The following is a 16026-nucleotide window of genomic DNA, read 5'->3' on the forward strand; positions in this document are numbered from 1 at the left end:
AAGGCGAATAATATTCAATGGCAAGAAATGGTAAGGGAATTGGGGCAAGGAATGAATGAAGACAAGAGTGATGACAAAGGGTGACAGAGGTGAGAGTCCAGGATATCTGGAGCCAAGACACAAACTTGGAGTCAGGCAGGCATCAGCCGGCAGCACCTTCCTCCCTAGAGACCAGGAAAGACTAAAATCCCACCATACCTGGTAGCATGTCAACAAAAACCTACCTCAAACTCAAAATCTGCCCAACACAGGTCAGCTTCCAACCCAGATAGAGTTGAGGCAAAGAACAGGAAAAAAGACTACATAAGCTTATGAGAAACATAAGCTTATTTCTCACCCACCCAAAAGTTCAATAGGAGTGCTTCCGGTCAGCAGGTGGTTTCCCACAGGGAGATTCAAGGACCCAGGCTCTTTTATCAAATGGTTCCATCCTCACCTAGGACCTTAGAATCCTTTGCACTTAGTTGCTGGATAAGTAATGAGTGTGGAGGACAGGCATGGGAGGTGTGAGGTGGGGGCCGGTTTAGAAGTGGTACACTTTTACTCTTTTTTTTTTTTTTTTTTTTACAAAGAATCAACTTTATTGAACTTTATTGAATCCAAGGTCAATTTCTCTTCTTGCTCTTGCCTGTGACCTTGGCTGGTGTGAGGACTGGAGCTGCTGCCTGATACAGAGTGGAGATCTTGTTGATGTAGCACAGGCCAACCATGGAGAATATGAAGCAGGTGGTGACACAGACTCGGTGGATGAGGCCAGACGCAAAGAGGGCCAACAGGAGGCACAGGAGAATCTCAGGGAAGGTCTTTGCTTGGGATCCTTTGCCAAACACAAGATTCTCCAGAATCTTGAAGGCAGTGAGGGAGAGCACAAAGAGACCTGAGCCATGCAGGCCACCCTGGATGGTAAGCCACTCGGTGGAGGCCAGCTGATGGATCTACATCTGCATCCCAGTGAAGAGCAGCAGGGACAGGAGGGAGGAGATCGCCAGTGAGGTGTGTCTGTACCCACCACCATCATGCCCTGCCTGTGAGTCAAATTGGCGCCTCTGGCCAAGAAAACGGCACTTTTACTCTTATTCAATTGGCTGGAGCTTAGTCACATGACCAACCAACTGCAAGGGAAGCTGGAAAATGGAGCTACCTGTGTGGCCAGGGAAAAAAAATCCCAGGAAAAGGATTTACTGAGTGTGTATGAAATGTTAGTCAGTTCTCAGTGATTTTAGAACAGAAGCAACAGTGCTCTGTAAATTTCCTTTTTCTATGCATGTGTAGTTATTGGTGTTGCTGTTTTTACTATCATGGTGTTTGCATAGTGTTTTGGGGATTGTATTTTGTTTGTTTTGTTTTGGGGTGGATTTTTTTTTCTTGTTTTTTCTGTAGTGAAGAATGCACTTAGAGGTACTGCATGAGATCCAATTCCTACAAGTGACCACAAGTCATTTCATTTCCTCATTGTTGCATAAAATAATAATTTGGGCAAGTTGCAGCTGGAAGTAATTTTTTTAAAAAGCCAAATGAGAGGTCTCAAGCAAAATAGAAGATTATTTCTCCCACACATTAAAGTCTAGGTAGGCAGTCTCGGTTTGGTGCAAAGTCAAGCTCCTCCTACTTAGTTGCTCCACTGTATATAATCTCAATCTCATGTCCCAAGATGACACCAGGAAGGACTGAAGAAAAAGGTAAAGTCACATGCGTTCTGTCTCTTAAGTAAGATTCCTAGAAGCTGCTACACAACATCCCATTGTCCAGAACCTAGCCACAGGATCACACTGCACTTACAGGAAGACTGTGAAATATGGGCTTTATTTGGGACAACTATGTATTAATACAACTAAAATCCTATTGCTGAAGAAGGAAAGAACATTGTATCTGAACTCATTGGGAATTGAACTTGGTTATCTCCAAGGACCTTTACTGTTGTTCTGAGTTTCTATAAAACCAGTAACACAAACACAAAAACAATAGCAAATTGTACATTTTAAAAAGTTGCTTAAAAACCAGCACATCAATTTGTTAACAATAACCCATGGCTAATGTATTTGTAAAGTTTAAAATCACATCAATAAGAATATCTCCAAATATATATAATGTAGTTTCAGAATTCTATCCACTGAATTTCCTTAGAGTGAGACAATTGTTAATTATTTTCCCACGCGTTCATGTGACAACGTTTTCTGCAAATGTGGAGAAATATTGGGGGGGATCTGTAACCTCTTTCATTGCTAACAAAAATAGTAAAGTCTGCAGAAAAATTTCTGTAACTAGCTGTGCAACCAAGGAAGAATCACCCCACTCCTTCATTCATTTATTCAACCTTTCCCTTGTTCATCTATCCCATAACTTCATATTTTCCAAGTACCTGTCTGCTCAGTACCAGATATGAGGATATAAACATCATTTTTCCATCTTCATTGGAAACAACTGTAGCCTGGCATATGGCTGACCAACTACATGACCTTTCCCAGCCTCTTTTGCTGTTAAGTGTGGCCCTAGGACCATGTTTTTTCTAAAGAAATGTGAGTGGACACAATGTGAGCCACTTCAAGACCCAGCCCATAAGATCTCCCACCTGTGCTTCCCCATACTGTTTTTCCCTTTCCATTTCCTTGTTGAATGGCAAAAACCAGAGTTACCTCAGAAGTCATGCTTTGAAAATGGCAGCGCTATGGTTAGCCTGGGTCCCTAAATTACTACATGGAGTGGAGCACTGAGTGACCTCCCTTCCGCAACCTCGGATAGCTGTCCCAGATAAAGGAAGAGATAAACTGCCTTTGTGTTTGAGCCAACATGTTTTGGGATCTATTTCCAAAAGTAATTTAGTCTAATTCAATTCCAGAGTATCACCAACCCCAATAGGCACCATTCACACTTTGCTTTATCTGCCCCTGGAGCACAACAGCCAAATTAATAAACTAGATAAATGTGATGTGCATTCTAGGCAGAGAATCCCCAATGTAGATATATGACTGGATCTGTGTCCTCATTTATAAAGTGGAAAGGCATCCTTTCCAACTCTAACATGTGTGATTCTCTGGGATAGACCACAGCAGCCAGCAGAGAACTCTAAAAGAGTAAACTCTTCTGGAATCAATGGTTTCAATGAGAATGTTCTTTCCCTGAAAGCCAGAGAGGGTAGCAGCCTGTCAAAGAGTCCAAGGAATTCTTTTCTTCATGATCGATGGAAATGGGGGGGGGTGGGGTAAAGAGGAAGTGGGTATAGAGAGAGATCAACTGAGGCCAACACTTAAGGCTAACGGAAAAGATGAAATTCTGATTTACTCACACAGAGCAACCTGCACACATCTCCCATCTTTATCTCACGGAGAGAGCACCAGATGGGGAATCAGGAGGTCTGAAATTTTACCTCCATCTTCACCTTCCTGTGCAACCTTGAGCAAGTCAGCAAACTCTGTGAACTTCAGTTCTGTGACAATAATGGGAAAGAGGACTATCCATAGCGTCTTATTTCATAGATGTGACAGAGGAAATATGATCAGCATGGAAAGCAACCTAAAATCTTTGGAAGAAAGACCTTCAGAATGATCACATGGATAAAAGCATTGGTCCTTTAGAAGTCACATAAAGTAGAGCAGTACTCACACTAACACACTAAGTGTGGTTGGAAGATAATTAGTTAAACCTACTGTCTTTGAACTGCTGTGCTGGGATTTTAAAATGAGGTTTTTGGGGAAAACCCTCCAGTTTAATGGCAGAGAAAATGGCAGAATAAGGAATTCCAAAAGCCCACACTTCCATAAAGGCAATTTTTTTAATAAGCAAAAACTGTCAGAATCAACCTTTCCAAAACTCTGGAAACTAGATAAAAGCTTGCAGCAACCCAGGGAGCACTTATTCAAGAAGCCAGCTGAATCTCAGTAAGGACAAAGAGCTTTGTGGCATTTTCACTTACCCCTAGTTCCATCCCACGCTTACCATCTCAGCAGTAGTCTTGAAAATAATAGCCCACATCTTCAGAACTAATACAGGAGAGAGCAAATGGACCTAATTTACAAATTGTCCTTAGTTGATGGCGGTGGCTTCCAGAAGTCCTGTTGAAAATATTTGACTTTATCTTGCCAGCCTGACTAAAAGTTGCCTTATGCCAAGTCACTACCAAAGGGCATTTATCAACAACACTTACAGGCAAATGTTTTAGTCTCTGCTGCCTAAGGCAATGGATAACAGTTGGGCACACAATAGGCTAACCCAAAAGCTTGGGAGGAAAGGCTGGGGAGTGAGATGCTTTGGGAAATAAGAGCTTTGTAAAGATTCAATATATTCTTGGCAATCTAGAAGACCATGTGCATACCCAAGGTTGTGTGTGTGCCCAGGTAAGACCTGAGGAGGCTCTAATAGAGTTCTTATCTCTGGTTGACCTTGAGGCTGTGCACAAGCAGCATGTAAAGCAGTGTTGTAAAATCCCTAGCTGAGTGTTGAAGACATGCCCAACATACACACTTAATCCTTCTGCAAAGACCGGGTGTTTTTGTTGTTGCCATTGTTCCAAGTGTTTAAGGAAATCTCTGTCTAATTAGCTGACTACTAAGCTAATGGAACAGAGACTTCAGTGGCCACATATGACAAAGAATACAGAATTTACTAAATTAGTTTAGAAAAGTCACTAAGCAAACAGCAACAATAGCAAATGCTAAAGAGGTGGTAAAATCTGATTTCCAGAGTTGCCACATAATATTGCAAGTATAGAGTTTTAATAAAAAATTACAAGGCATGCAAAGAAATAAGAAAAATTTCCCACAGGCAGAAAAAAATGGAATCAATAGAAACTGACCCTGAAGAAGCCCATACATTGGACTTACTAGATAAGGACTTTGAGATCAGTTCAAAGAACTAAAGGAAACTCTGTTTAAAGAACTAAAGGAGGCCAGGGACAGTGGCTCATGCCTGTAATCCCAGCAGTTTGAAAGGATTGCTTGAACCCAGGAGTTTGAGACCAGTCTGGGCAACATAGTGAGGACTCATCTCTATAAAAATAAACAAATGAATAAATAAAAAATGTTTAAAAGAAGAACTAAAGGAAAGCATGAGAATGATGTATCACCAAAATAGAAAATAGCAATAAAGAAATAGAAACTATAAAAAGGAACCAAATCAAAATTCTGGAGTTGAAAAGTATAGTAACTGAAAAATTTTACTAGAGGAATATAGCAGAAGATTTTATCTGGCAGACAAAGGAATGAGCAAACTTGAAGATAGTTCAGTTGAGATTATTTAATCTAAGCAACAGAAAGAAAAAAGAATGAAGAAAAATGAACAGAACCTATGAGATCTGTGGGACATCATCAAGCATACCAACATAAGCATAATGATAGTCCCAGAAGGAGAGAAGAGAAAGAAAGGGACAGACAGAAAAGAACATTTGATAAAATAATGAACAAAAACTTCCCAAACTTGATGAAAAGCATAAATGTACACATCCAAGAAACTCAATGAATTCCAAGCAGGAAAACCTCAAAGAGATCCATGATGATACACATTATAATCAAAGTGCTGCAAGATAAAGAGAGAATCTTGAAAATATCAACAAAGAAGCAACTCATCATGTACAAGGGACCCTCAATAAGATTAACAGCTGATTTCTGATCAGAAACCATGGAAGCCGAAAGACAGTAGGATGACATATTCAAAGTGCTGAAAAAAAGAAAAATAAAGACTTCTCAACTGAGATTCTACATCTGACAAAACCATCCTTCAGAAATGAAGGAGAAATTAGACATTCCCAGATAAAGTGAGTTTTGTTGTCTGACAATATTCTCAAGTGCTACGAAATGAGCCTCCAGTTTACACTGAATACTATTTTACAAAACCATGACTCTCCTACCAGGATGGGAAAAGGCCATGGTCCTCAGTTTGGTCATTGTCCTGAACTGCCAATTAGCAGTCACTAATCTTCACCCCCATCATTAGAGATGCCACTTTTGCCCCCACTCACCCCAAATAAAAACAAACCCAGGGCTAGATTCAGAGGGACTGGCCCCTAGACTCCTTTCCCAGATGTCCTAAAGGGCAGTACAAGGGTCCTGGGAAAAAAAAAAACATATAATCCACCTCTCAATTTTTCAGTTGAGAAAGCTAAGGTTCAGAGAGATGAAGTGACTTTCCTGAACCTACCCAGGTGGCTGGTTGTCCTGGCTCCACAGGCATTGTTGACCTCTCCTTCCTCCATCCTCTATAATCATTTTTTAAATCAAGCTCAAATCTATATAGAAGAGTTAGTTTAGTCAGACATCTGTGAAATATCAGAAGAAAGAAAAAAGGAGATGGAGAGAAGAGAATATGAAGACAGAGAAGAAAAAACAGAATGAAGAGAAATGAAGAGACTAGGACAAAAAAAGGAAAGGAGAAAAGAAAAAGCTTACAGGAAAAAGAAGACAGAAGAGGAATCAAGAGGAATATAAGGTAAGAAGGAAAGGAAGATATAGGAGGAGTCAAAGTGAGGAGTCAGGAAGCTCAGGGATACCTGGATTTATCCATAATCAACTCACAGTTTTCCTAGAATTGGAGGTGCCACATTCCCATACCTCAGAGAAGTTGCAAAGCAATGTCATCTTCTTTTGCACCATGAAATATAGAGGTCAACATGAGAGGTAGAATCTCTTGGTGGCATAGGGTCTTGGCCCACAGAACCCTGGCCACATCCCTCTATACTTTCTTTTGCTGATTAACACTATCATGGTAGCTCCAAGGGCCAGTTCAGGGCTTGACACTGGCCCAGCAATAAACGCTATCTTTGTTTTGTTTTTTGTTTTTGTTTCTGTTTTATTGAGACAGAGTCTTGCCTGGGCTGGAGCACAGTGGCACCAACACAGATCACTGCAGCTTCTACCTCCAGGGCTCAAACGGTCCTGCCATCTCAGCCTTCTAAGTAGCCATGACTACAGGCACACATCACCATGCCCAGCTAATTTTTTGATATGTTTTTGTAGAGATGAAGATTTGCCATGTTGCCCAGGCTGGTTTCAAACTCAAGGCAATCCACCTGCCTTGGCCTCCCAAAGTGCTGGGATTACATTGAGTCACCATGCCCAGCCTTACCCTTGTTCTTATAACACAGCTAAAATTTTGCCAGAACTTCAAAAAGGATTTTACTAAAAATGGTTCCTTCCAATATTCCCTGCTACCTTCTTGGTTCAGTGCCCACCTGGCTTCATCCTCCAATCTAGAGCCCTACAGCTGCCTCAGGCCGCTACCCTGGTTTAGTTGCTCATCTGGACTTCTTCCCTTCCCTCTTGACAGTCCTTTGATTTGGGTAGAACCCAGAAATAAGATACCCTGGTAGGGTCATTTATACCAGATACCATTCCTTGACTCCTATCTCTTCCTAACAGCCCATAGATTTTCCTTTGGCTACTCATCTCTCCCCCTTGCATAGCAGCCATGTAGGTTTGGCTCATACTGACCCCAGCCCCAGCTTCAGGGGAGGATCCCGATCATCTTAATACCAGCAATATAACTCCACCCCTCTTGCCACAGTAATTGCTTAAAAGAATGGTCATGTAACCCAGGCCTAGATCAACATGGCAGTCTGCACGCAGTCATGATTGGTTTAGGTTTGTTAAATCACAGAGAAGTGTAGAACTTATGGACCTAAGTCCGTTAAAGGAAGAGAAGATTGCTTTCTCTCTCTGTTTTGACTGAGTGATATGAGGTTTGTGATCCGGAACTGCTGCAGTCATTTTGCTACCAAGAGGGAAGATAGCCTGAGGGCAAGGCCACCACACTGAGGAGGGCTGACTTTTGAGAATTCCGGAGAAAGTAAGCCAGAGCCTTGATCCAATTATACTTGAAGGTTGCCCTACCTCTAGATATTTCATTTATGTGAACCAAAAACATTTTCCAATCATTGGATATTCTGTTTCTTGGGACCAAAAGCATCTTACTGACACTACATTCCACTGGCTTCAATCCTGTCAGAAATCACAGGCCCTTATCCCATATTTCCTTTTATCAAAGAAATCCAGGCTGACCTTCTGCAGAGTGCTAGGGGTGATGCTTCAAACAAATACCAACGGCACACAGGGAATTTTATCCTAGAACTAGATCACTTGAATTCTTAGCTCTGATGACTGCCAGCCAGTTTCCCAATACTGGAATCCTCCTAGGCAGTGCCTCTGCCCCCATACCCATTATTTATAAATATCCTACCCACTTCTGGAATGTGCCATAGTCATATACCATATGATGTGTAATGAGGGCATTGCTTACCAATGAGAACTTGGAAAATCCACATGTGGGATATTTAGTTTCTCAATAACTGAGCAGGGAGAATTACTTTATCTCCAAATCAGGAAAATAGGAGATCTTTGATGAGATAGAAAAAAAGTGACAGAAACTGAGTACGGTGGTTCACGCCTGTGATCCCAGTACTTTGGGAGGCCGAGGTGAGCAGATCACTTGAGGTCAGGAGTTTGAGACCAGCCTAGCCAACATGGTGAAACCCCATCTCTACTAAAAATACAAAAATCAGCTGGCGTGATAGTGGGCACCTGTAATCCCACCTACTCATGAGGCTGAGACAGGAGAATTGCTTGAACCCAGGAGGTGGAGGTTGCAGTGAGCCAAGATCATGCCAATGGACTCCAGCCTGGGTGACAAGAGCAAAAGTCCATTTCAAAAAAACAAAAAAGAAAAGAAAAAATAAAAAAGTGATAGAGGCCCAGTTATCATAGTGTGCTCTAAGAAGCAATCAGTATTAGCAATATAGGGGTCTGTTTTGCTGCTGTATTCTGTGAAGCTGACCTGGGAAGGGCTACCTTCCTGCATTTCCTATGCCAGAGTGATGACTGACAGCTGGAGCTAGAGGCTAAGAGGAGGAAGAATCAAGACTTTGAGAGAAAATCAGAGTGTAAAAAGATGGGGGGGAGTAGTAATGAGGAGGGAAGAAAATAAAAGATCAGAGAGAAGAAACTTCCTGATGCTCCTCTAAGGTGAATCCAGTATAGACCCATTAGGTGACCCAAGGTGATAGGGTTTGGATCTGTGACTCTGCCCAAATCTCATGTTGAATTGTAATCCCCAGTGTTGGAGGTGGGGTCTGGTGGGAGGTGATTGGATCATGGGGGTGGATTTCTCATGAATGCTTTAGCACCATCTCCTTGGTGCTGTTCTCATGATACTGAATGAGTGAGTTCTCATGAGATGTTGTTTAAAAGTGTGTAGAACCCCCACCCCTCGCTCCTGCTCCTGCCATGTGAACACCTTACTCCCCCTTTGCCTTCTGCCATGATTAGAAGCTTCCTGGGCCTCTCCAGAAGTAGAAGCCACTATACTTCCTGTGCAGCCTGCAGAACTGTGAGCCAATGAAACCTCTTTTCTCTATACATTACCCAGTCTCAGGTATTTCCTTATAGCAGTGCAAAAATGGATTAATACACAAGAGGGGGAAGCAATAATTTTCATATTTCTCAGTACTTCGTGTATGTGCTTGATAGGCTATTAGTATAATTTTCTTTCTGGCAATGATCTGCACCTTCCCACTTCATACACTGCTATTAGTCCCCTTTATTTAGTCTCCACTTCTTTCCTGATAATAAAACTTGCAATTTATAGCTGGGTACTTGCTGCTCAAAATAAAACTACATTGTCCAGCCTCCCTTGCAGCTAGATGTACTATGTAACTAAGTTTCAGCTAATAAATATAATTGGACATGTTGTATGCAAATTTCTAGAAGTGTTCTTCAAGGAAGAAGATTCCTTTCTTCTCTATTCCTCCTTCCTGATGACAGGAATACGGATATGATGACTGGAGCTTGCACAACCACCTTGGACCAAGAGGCAGCATGCTAAAGTTGGTGGAGCAGCCAGACAGGAGCCTGAAATTTACATGATTTTGAGTAGCTATCTAGTCCTAGATTTCTGACTCCAGACTTCATTTAATTAAAAGAGAGATAAACTCTGATCTTATTTTAGTTACCAGTTTCTTGGGTTTTCTGGCACATGTGCTTGCATCTAATTCTAACTTCAAAACTACCTTTCCATATTCAAAAAGCATAATCTTTCTTCCTGGAACCCTACAGTCCTTTTGTTTGTGTAATTTGCATTCATTCTCTTAATATTTCCTTGGGGTATTGTATTAAGTCTGACCATTCTTACTTCAAAAAAGGACAGAAAAATTATATGACTCAGTTGAAAGTACAGCCTAAGGCAATGAATGGGCTTAGCCAAGAAGGTGCAGTGCATGCTGTTCCCACCAGAGGGTATTATGGACAGGTAAGTTGCAATACAGCTAGGCACTGGATGCAGGAAGTGTTCAGCCACATAGATCCCTAGATGAATTTGTGTGGACTCAGGAGGCTTCCAGAGATGTTCTCACTTTTAGTTCAGATTCTTATCAGGCTGCCTCTCTGAGGAAGAGCCCAGAAGCAGAAAAGTTCTGTTTAAAACCCACAGCTGGCTTTTTTTCATAGCTAAGGAGGAGATAAGCTACTGAAAAACAGAGTTTAATTTTTCCACTTCCCAGCCTATTGAATCAGTACCAGAAATATTTTTACCTAATTTTTATGAATAATCTGGAAGAATATGATGAAATCTCCAGATTTTCATAAGACCCTATGATCTTGAGGGAGTGAAGGACCAAGAGGATGTGAACAAATTCAGGAAGATCTCATGAAGGCTCATGAGAAAAAGACCAGTAAACTGAGGTAAGTGATAGCCAGACTGGAGATGGATAATAACCCACCTAAATGTGTGAGTTGGGAGCTGAAGGTGAAGGCACAGAGATTATTCTTAGCTACTCTCCAAAGACATTAACTAATGAACTGGTGTAGTCAAGAAGTCCAATGCAATTCAATTGCACAACATTAATCAAGAGTCTATAATGTGCCAGGCATCATACCCAGTGCCAGTTTGCAAATATGTGCATAACATGGGCCCTGGCATCATGGGGTACATAGCCTATTTCCAAATGTCAACAGGAAGAGGTTTGGAAATACTCTTCTTCCCTGTTCTCTGGAACACTGTGTGCAAAATGGATCACTATGCTCAAAGGAAGCCATAACAGAGCTGGAGAAGGTCCAAAGAAGAGGAAGAACAAGAGGGCAAGTGTCTGCCACCATGCACTTGTTACATATGTCACCTCCTCTGTGAAGTCCTCCATGATTGATTCCCCTAGGTAGAATTGACTTACTTTTGTTTTTTTTTTTTTTTTTGAGTTGGAGTCTTGCTCTGTTGCCCAGGCTGGAGTGCAATGGTGTGGTCTCGGCTCATTGCAAGCTCCACCTCCCGGGTTCATGCCATTCTCCTGCCTCAGCCTCTTGAATAGCTGGGACTACAGGTACCCGCCACTGCACCTGGCTAATTTTTTGTATTTTTAGTAGAGACAGGGTTTAATCGTGTTAGCCAGGATGGTCTCAATCTCCTGACCTTGTGATCCACCCGCCTCAGCCTCCCAAAGTGTTGGGATTACAGGCGTGAGCCACCGCGCCCAGCCTGAATTGACTTACTTTTACTTGAGTGTTTCACAGTACTTTGTGAACAATTCTATCATGACACTTTATTTCAAGTAATTTTATTATTTTATTTTATTTTATTATTTTTGAGATGGAGTCTCACTCTATTGCCCAAGCTGGAGTGCAGTGGCGCGGTCTCAGCTCACTGAAGCCTCTGCCTCCTGGGTTCCAGCGATTCTCCTGCCTCAGTCTCCAGGGTAGCTGGGATTACAGGCGCATGCCACCACATCCAGCTAATTTTTGTATTTTTAGTAGAAACGGGGTTTCACCATGTTGGCCAGGCTGGTCTCGAACTCCTGACCTCAGGTCATCCACCCGCCCTGGCCTCCCAAAGTGCTGGGATTACATGTGTGAGCCACCACGTCCAGCTGTAATTTTGAAAAAACATATCTTCCAAAATACCTGAAGGCAAAGACCTTACTTATTTTTGTATATTTAATATTTAGTGTATTATGTACTTTGGTATAGTACGTGCTTAATAAATATTTGCTAAATTAATGGAAAGATGGAAATAGATTCCATTGGTCTCCAAAGTTTTTGTTCATATGCTGAACCAGAAAAAATATCTGAGCATGACCCATATGTGTATTTTAAATATATAGTATATGATATTATGTACATTATAAACCACATAAAAATTATTAAAATTGAATAAGGTATAAAATTAGCTCTAACATTTTAATATCTTATTTTTAACAGCAATACCAATAGTAGATGCAAATTCATATTTCAAATAACCCCCATAATTTTGATTTTTTTTGGTCTGGCCTTGTCTGATCTGATCAGGGTATTATTGTTTTCACCTCGTAACATGACAGATGAAGTGTCCAAGCCAGGAGCTGAAATGCCTACTCTGTCATTTTTTTTCCCATTGTTTGCTTGTATTAATTGTCTAGTTTTTCAATCTAAAGATTGTTTACAAAAATCTTTGAAAGTTTCTTAACCATTTGGGGATGGGTAATCTTTACTAAAGCTAGATCCCATTATCTTGGCACCCATAAACTCAAGCATTTCTGTAACACGAGGCACACAAATGGCTCAAGTCCCCACTTGCGATCCTGTTGGGGAACACCCCCTCTTCCCTTGGCATAGCTTGTATATAGCAGGTAACAAATACCCACCTGAAACACAGCCTGAAGGTGGGTGCCAGTGTCAAATCTTATATAAAACATTAGTAAAGGCTCACTTTACATTCTATAGGTAAAATTAAAATATGTTATTTTCGTGTCTCATCCCAAGGCATCATTCTGTGGACTGAGTCATCGATCTCAGGTATCTAGAGAGGCTCCCTTGAACCTTGACAAAAAGATTTTTAATAGAGAAGAAAGACTAGATTTAGAAAGTGTACAGCTAGAGGCAGATACAGAAAAGCTAACTTCAATTAAATAACGTGGTTTCAAAGCATGGTGGCAAAAGTTCTTATACTTGTCCTATCAAGTGTTTGCTGCTGTATTCTAAAAGAGTAAACTCTTCTGGAATCAATGGTTTCAATGAGAATGTTCTTTCCCTGAAAGCCAGAGAGGGCAGCAGCCTGTCAAAGAGTCCAAGGAATTCTTTTCTTCATGATCGATGGAAATGGGGGGGGGTGGGGTAAAGAGGAAGTGGGTATAGAGAGAGATCAGAATTTATCTCCCTTCTCTTCCAACCTGGGCAGGCCTCTGACAATTGGGATGAGGTGGAAGTGGTGTTATGTAACTTCCAAGGCTAGGTCATAAAAGGGTAGGCAGGTTCCACCTGATTTACTGGAACCCTCACTCGCTCACATGGGGAGCTCTGAGCCTTCCTGAGAGAAGCCCAACTGCCCTGAGGCCCATGATGTACTCTAGTTGATAGTTCCAGACCAGCCCAGCCTTCCAGCCCTCCCTGCCAAGGCACCAGATGTGCAAGAGAAGCTGTCCTGGACCCTCCAGACCAGCTCACTGGCCCACTAAATGCCCCATGGAACAGAAGAATCATCCAAGCGAGTGCTCTCTGAATTCCTCGTGCACAAAATCATGAGATATAAGAACATGGTTGTTGTTTTGGTTTGGTTTTGGTTTTGGGGGGTTTTTGGTTGTGGTTGGTTTTGTTTTGAGACAGGGTCTCACTCCATTGCCCAAGCTGGAGTTCAGTGGCACAATCACGGCTCACTGAAGCTTCAACCTCCTGGACTCAAGCCATTCTCCTACCTTAGCTTCCCAAGTAACTACAAGTGTGTGCCACCACACCTGGCTATTTTTTTTACTTTTTGTAGAGATAGGGTCTCGCCACGTTGGCCAGGCTGGTCTCAAACTCCTGGACTCAAGCGATCTTCCCACCTCAGCCTTCCAAAACGCTGGGATTACAGGTGTAAGACACTATGCCCAGCCTGTTGCTTTAAATCACTAAGTTTTGGGGTAAGTGGTTATGCAGCAGAGGATTACCAGACAATAAGGAAAGTGTTTCTCAAAACCCGAGGTCTCAAACAGTGGGACACACCACCTTGGGAGGGAGTAATTTTGGCCATTGTGTCAGTACTCAGTAAGAATTGGATGGGCCAGGCGCGGTGGCTCACGCCTGTAATCCCAACACTTTGGGAGGCTGAGGCAGGTGGATCACCTGAGGTCAGGAGTTCGTGACCAGCCTGGCCAACATGGTGAAACTTCATCTCTACTAAAAATACAAAAATTAGCCGGGGATGGTGGCACATGCCTGTAATCCCAGCTACTCAGGAGGCTGAGGCAGGAAAATCGCTTGAACCCAGGAGGTGGAGGTTGCATTGAGCCAAGATGGCACCACTGCACTCCAGCCTGGGTGACAGAGTGAGACTGTGTCTCAAAAAAAAAAAAAAAAAAGAAGAAGTGGAGAAACATTTACCAAGAGTGATGGAGAGGTAGCTGTGTTGCACAGAGTGCTGACCTTGAAGTCAGATGACACTAGTAAATCTTGCCACTTAGCAGCTAGGAATCCTTGGGTGAGTCACTTCACCAGTGTTCCTCACAGGGTTGCAGTGAGCATTAAATAGAGATAAACATCATCTGCAAACTGGAAGGGACCCTGCTACTATCAAGTTGTCAAATTGCAGGAAGGATTCCTGCATTGGGTGAGCAATTGAATTAGGTAAGTGAACTCTGAGATTCTGTAAAAACAGGATCAGTCCTAATTCATGTAGTAAGGTGTAAACATGTGTAAAAATATATGCTCTTGGTCCGGCGCAGTGGCCCATGCCTGTAATCCTGGCACTTCGGGAGGCTGAGGCAGGCAGATCACTTGAGGTCAGGAGTTCGAAACCAGCCTGGCCAACATGGTCAAACCCCATCTCTACTAAAAATACAAAAATCAGGCAGTTATGGTGGCCTGTACCTGTAATCCCAGGTACTCGGGAGGCTGAGGCAGGAGAAGCGCTTGAACCCGGGAGGTGGAGGTTGCAGTGAGCTGAGATGGTACCACTGCACTCCAGCCTGGGTGACTGAGCAAGACTTTCTCAAAAAAAAAAAAAATGTATACATATATACACACATATGTATGTATGCTCCAACCTTATCGGTCCAGAGTCCATCTTTCCAAACACTGTTCAGAGTGAAATCCAGATGATCATCTGCCTTGTGGCTTTACCTAACCCCTGAGAGATGTTTAAAACCCCTATTAATCTCTTGGTGAAGGAAAGGGGGTATCTGTGGACTCCAAGTTAAAAGGATTTATTTTAAAACAGTGTTTCTCGCAGTGTGGTTCCAGCACCAGCAATATTAGCATTATCTGGGAAACTATCAGAAATGTAAATTCTTGCCCCCATCCCAGCAGATTCACTGAATCAGAAACTCTGGGATGGGGCCCAGCAATCTGTGCTTGAATAAGCCTCCAGGTGAGTCTGCTATGAGCTCAAGTTACCTTATGATTAGGCTGACAAAGTAAGCAAATCATAGACGCTGCAGATCCTGATGGCAGACCTCTGAGAAGAGGCGGAGGGTCTGGGGACAGTCCCAGAATGTGGGAGTGATGGAGAGCATCATTTATGACTTGCCCAAATTCTTCCACAGTGTTCCAGGTCTGGAAGGACCGTCAGTATTTCCGACATGTTTATGAAGGGCTGTTCATGATGCTCAGATAAAGAATCAGAAATATCGAGGGTTTGGGGAGGAGAGTGGCTTGGAGAAGCTCAGTTGGAGAGAAGATGATGTGGGTTTCTATGAGATATTAAAGCCCTAAATACAGAGGAGAGGATTCCCAGACAGCTGCCTCACATCCCTGCCTGCAAACTCAGCTTCCATCCCAGGCCAGGGAGACGCGGAAGGTAAAGTTATGGCGCCACCTGCTGGAGAAATGTAGGCTCGGATTCCCTCCACTTGGAGATTCCTTTCCTAACACTCAGCCCTAAAGCTCAATCCTCCAGAGACCCCAAACCTGCAAGGGTGCCATGTACCAACCAGATGGAAAACCACTGTCCTGCTTACCAATATGATTTCGGTTTTTCAAAGCTTGTGCTTCGGGGTCTGAGAATTGCAATGTTACAAGCCTAGCAGTCTTTCCCAAAGGAGACTAAGGATAGAATAAACATGCTCGAAGTCCCTTAAAAAGATAGGACCAGAGAAGGTTCATCTATCCA

General features: G+C 42.5%; 1 pseudogene; it reads right to left on the bottom strand.

Annotated features, from left to right (window-relative positions):
• Nucleotides 1-605: 605 nt before the first annotated feature.
• LOC100601376 lies at nt 606-15498 on the bottom strand (annotated as a pseudogene).
• Nucleotides 15499-16026: the final 528 nt, after the last annotated feature.

This window comes from Nomascus leucogenys, chromosome 19, assembly GCF_006542625.1.
Source record: "Nomascus leucogenys isolate Asia chromosome 19, Asia_NLE_v1, whole genome shotgun sequence".
NCBI lineage: Eukaryota > Metazoa > Chordata > Mammalia > Primates > Hylobatidae > Nomascus > Nomascus leucogenys.